The sequence below is a fragment of the Schistocerca serialis genome, unplaced genomic scaffold (genome assembly GCF_023864345.2).
Source record: "Schistocerca serialis cubense isolate TAMUIC-IGC-003099 unplaced genomic scaffold, iqSchSeri2.2 HiC_scaffold_1104, whole genome shotgun sequence".
NCBI classification, from domain to species: domain Eukaryota; kingdom Metazoa; phylum Arthropoda; class Insecta; order Orthoptera; family Acrididae; genus Schistocerca; species Schistocerca serialis.
In genome coordinates, this window is record NW_026047298.1 from 15001 (window position 1) to 20000 (window position 5000).

The following is a 5000-nucleotide window of genomic DNA, read 5'->3' on the forward strand; positions in this document are numbered from 1 at the left end:
TTTAATATACGCTATTGGAGCTGGAATTACCGCGGCTGCTGGCACCAGACTTGCCCTCCAATAGATACTCGTTAAAGGATTTAAAGTGTACTCATTCCGATTACGGGGCCTCGGATGAGTCCCGTATCGTTATTTTTCGTCACTACCTCCCCGTGCCGGGAGTGGGTAATTTGCGCGCCTGCTGCCTTCCTTGGATGTGGTAGCCGTTTCTCAGGCTCCCTCTCCGGAATCGAACCCTGATTCCCCGTTACCCGTTACAACCATGGTAGGCGCAGAACCTACCATCGACAGTTGATAAGGCAGACATTTGAAAGATGCGTCGCCGGTACGAGGACCGTGCGATCAGCCCAAAGTTATTCAGAGTCACCAAGGCAAACGGACCGGACGAGCCGACCGATTGGTTTTGATCTAATAAAAGCGTCCCTTCCATCTCTGGTCGGGACTCTGTTTGCATGTATTAGCTCTAGAATTACCACAGTTATCCAAGTAACGTGGGTACGATCTAAGGAACCATAACTGATTTAATGAGCCATTCGCGGTTTCACCTTAATGCGGCTTGTACTGAGACATGCATGGCTTAATCTTTGAGACAAGCATATGACTACTGGCAGGATCAACCAGGGAGCTGCGTCAACTAGAGCTGAGCAGCCGGCCGCCCGGGAGTGTGTCCCGGGGGCCCGCGCGAACACGCAAGCGTCCGCTCAATTATTCTGCAAACAGGAGGAGGCTGAGCTCCCCTGCACAACACACCTCGAAACCCTCTCAGGTCCCGGCGGCGCGCAGCGCCGTCCTAAGTACTTGGTCGGGTTCGAGAGAGGCGCAATCGCCCGGAGTTAGGCGAGTAGACGCTTTAGGTGCGACCACCCGTGCTCCCAACTGAGCTTGCCGCTGCCGACAGAGGCCCGGGAGCGTGCTGTCGTGGCATTGCCGGCGGGAGACAACACGCGCCACCTACGGTGACCGGCAGCTCCAACGCCAGCGCCACAGAAGGACAAAAGCCCCACTTGGGTGCCGAAGCGAACTCTCCCAGCACAGCGCACGCGCCAACACGTCCGCACAGCTGCGATACAAACCACCTGCGAGAACCGCTGGGGCGACCGAGCAGCAGACGGCGTCGCGGCGCCGAGCGCCGGGCGGCGGCGCATCCTCAGCGCACACAGTCCTCAATCGGACCAGCACACTGCAGATGGCCACCGCGCTTCGCACCGGGCCCGCGAGGACCTACTTTGGCCGCAAGGCGCCGCGAGCAGGGGGCGCCGGCGCGCAGCTGCGCCGCCTGCCGCGTCCGTCGGCCGGCGCGCCTGCCACTGGCCGCCCCCACCAGCCGGCTGTAGCGCGTGCGCCCACGCACCGCGCTGCCAGCACGCCGGGCGGCCCCCCCTCACCGGCCGGGGACGGTCCCACCCAGCCACCGCCGCGTATCGCCTCACACCCAGATCCCCTTTCGCGTTCGTGGGCATGGTGGGTCCCCTTTCACGTTCGTGGGCATGGTGGGTATCCCTGAAACAACCGGTTAATAGCTCGACCGATCGTCGCCAACACTGATTCACCTCTAGCGAGAACAACCGCACCACAACGGGTTACCTGTTGTTCATTTGCGTAACGTCACCAGCAAACGTAGACGTCCATCGCCATTTGCAACGAGTATTGCATGCCTGTGTCAGGTGTCACAACACACTACGTCTGCCCACATAGACGCAACAACATGTGCACGCCTCGAGAACACGTGGAAGGTAGCCCCCGTACGTATGCGGTGTCCATTGCGCGAACGACTGTCAGCCGGCCTCTGCAGGATGTCGCAGATGTGGAACGCGGTGCAACATGCTATCACGGTGTGTGAGAAGAGACGACTACGTCCGAATACACGCTCCACTACATCAACAGACTGCTCATGCTGATCGCCATCCAGGGCGTCCGTTCCTCCCACACGTCTGAATGGCGTACCACACTGCAATCCAGCTCTTATAGGGAGACGACACGTAGCTGCGTGCACAATATTTGGACTGTATGGTCTGCCGTTGCTAGGCGCAGTCGTCGTACGGTCACACATGTGCCACGATGTATCATTCAGTACATACGGACCAATGTGCAGTACAGTTTGTGGGTTTTGCGTACATCGGCGGACAGGTGACAGGCCGTACCACAACGTAGGCTGAGTACGTCGGCATGCGAAGGGCATTGAACATGCAAACTTCTCAACGACCAGCTTGCGAAGGCAGGGGGGAAGGGGGGGGGGCATGTACGTCCTGCTGCTATCCACATTACAGTGTATAGCAGGAGCATGTGGAAAGTCAGCAACACCTGCAAGGTGTTTAACATGACGCGATACACAGGGGACCGGGCAGTGCGAATAGCGAACTATATTGCGAGGGTTGCGGTTAGGCAACACTACACTAATTTAACGAGTTGCATAACAATTACAGAGCAGGTTCAGCGACAACGTGCGTCAGGTTAAGGCGCAATATAGGTTAGGTTGAGGCACAATATAGGTTAGGTTAAGGCACAACATGGGTTACGTTAAGGCACAAATTGGGTTACGTTAAGGCACAACATGGGTTACGTTAAGGCACAACATGGGTTACGTTAAGGCACAAATTAGGTTACGTTAAGGCACAAATTAGGTTACGTTAAGGCACAAATTAGGTTACGTTAAGGCACAAATTAGGTTACGTTAAGGCACAAATTAGGTTACGTTAAGGCACAAATTAGGTTACGTTAAGGCACAAATTAGGTTACGTTAAGGCACAAATTAGGTTACGTTAAGGCACAAATTAGGTTACGTTAAGGCACAAATTAGGTTACGTTAAGGCACAAATTAGGTTACGTTAAGGCACAAATTAGGTTACGTTAAGGCACAAATTAGGTTACGTTAAGGCACAAATTAGGTTACGTTAAGGCACAAATTAGGTTACGTTAAGGCACAAATTAGGTTACGTTAAGGCACAAATTAGGTTACGTTAAGGCACAAATTAGGTTACGTTAAGGCACAAATTAGGTTACGTTAAGGCACAAATTAGGTTACGTTAAGGCACAAATTAGGTTACGTTAAGGTACAATATGGGTTAGGTTAAGGTACAATATGGGTTAGGTTAAGGTACAATATGGGTTAGGTTAAGGTACAATATGGGTTAGGTTAAGGTACAATATGGGTTAGGTTAAGGCACAACGTAGGTTAGGTTAAGGCACAACATAGGTTAGGTTAAGGCACAACATAGGTTAGGTTAAGGCACAACATAGGTTAGGTTAAGGCACAACATAGGTTAGGTTAAGGCACAACATAGGTTAGGTTAAGGCACAACATAGGTTAGGTTAAGGCACAACATAGGTTAGGTTAAGGCACAACATAGGTTAGGTTAAGGCACAACATAGGTTAGGTTAAGGCACAACATAGGTTAGGTTAAGGCACAACGTAGGTTAGGTTAAGGCACAACGTAGGTTAGGTTAAGGCACAACGTAGGTTAGGTTAAGGCACAACGTAGGTTAGGTTAAGGCACAACGTAGGTTAGGTTAAGGCACAACGTAGGTTAGGTTAAGGCACAACGTAGGTTAGGTTAAGGCACAACGTAGGTTAGGTTAAGGCACAACGTAGGTTAGGTTAAGGCACAACGTAGGTTAGGTTAAGGCACAACGTAGGTTAGGTTAAGGCACAACGTAGGTTAGGTTAAGGCACAACGTAGGTTAGGTTAAGGCACAACGTAGGTTAGGTTAAGGCACAACGTAGGTTAGGTTAAGGCACAACGTAGGTTAGGTTAAGGCACAACGTAGGTTAGGTTAAGGCACAACGTAGGTTAGGTTAAGGCACAACGTAGGTTAGGTTAAGGCACAACGTAGGTTAGGTTAAGGCACAACGTAGGTTAGGTTAAGGCACAACGTAGGTTAGGTTAAGGCACAACGTAGGTTAGGTTAAGGCACAACGTAGGTTAGGTTAAGGCACAACGTAGGTTAGGTTAAGGCACAACGTAGGTTAGGTTAAGGCACAACGTAGGTTAGGTTAAGGCACAACGTAGGTTAGGTTAAGGCACAACGTAGGTTAGGTTAAGGCACAACGTAGGTTAGGTTAAGGCACAACGTAGGTTAGGTTAAGGCACAACATAGGTTAGGTTAAGGCACAACATAGGTTAGGTTAAGGCACAACATAGGTTAGGTTAAGGCACAACATAGGTTAGGTTAAGGCACAACATAGGTTAGGTTAAGGCACAACATAGGTTAGGTTAAGGCACAACATAGGTTAGGTTAAGGCACAACGTAGGTTAGGTTAAGGCACAACGTAGGTTAGGTTAAGGCACAACGTAGGTTAGGTTAAGGCACAACGTAGGTTAGGTTAAGGTACAACGTAGGTTAGGTTAAGGTACAACGTAGGTTAGGTTAAGGTACAACGTAGGTTAGGTTAAGGTACAACGTAGGTTAGGTTAAGGTACAACGTAGGTTAGGTTAAGGTACAACGTAGGTTAGGTTAAGGTACAACGTAGGTTAGGTTAAGGTACAACGTAGGTTAGGTGAAGGCGCAATGTAGGTTAGGTTAAGGTACGATATACCTTAGGTTAAGGTACAATATCGCTTAGGTTAAGGTACAATATAGCTTAGGTTAAGGTACACGTTGTAGGGAAAGGTGTATTTTGGGGGGGGAGGGGGCGGCAGGTTCGTTGATAGTGATTATCGTAAGTGCATGCCTGCGGGATCATCCGATTTGTCACGTCAGGATGCACTTGTGGCTCATGACAGGCGGCGCTCCGATTCCAAGGTTGTGGCAGATCTGTGTCTTTCATTCCTGCCATTGTTTGTGTACTGTGACAGGAGGCAGTATTGTGATGTTGGGTGCACCCCTGTGTAGGACATGTGTGGGTGTTCGTGGCTTAGCTGAGCAATGGCGGATGTCGGAAGGGTGGGATATTCTGTTTTCTGGGTGGACCTCCCGGTCTGGTTATGATAGTGTGGATTGTGTAATGTGGCGGAGAGGATGCACCGGATGTTCTTCCATGCTGGTGGTTAGATATTGTGTG

At 50.6% G+C, this 5000-nt stretch overlaps 1 non-coding gene across 1 annotated transcript in view; it reads right to left on the reverse strand.

The window, feature by feature from the left end:
• The window catches only part of LOC126431638 (small subunit ribosomal RNA), a 1909-nt gene extending 1285 nt beyond the window's left edge, over positions 1–624 (reverse strand). The window contains exon 1 of the ribosomal RNA XR_007577673.1: positions 1–624. This exon is cut by the window's left edge and continues 1285 nt beyond it. This is a non-coding gene — a ribosomal RNA (small subunit ribosomal RNA).
• Positions 625–5000: the final 4376 nt, after the last annotated feature.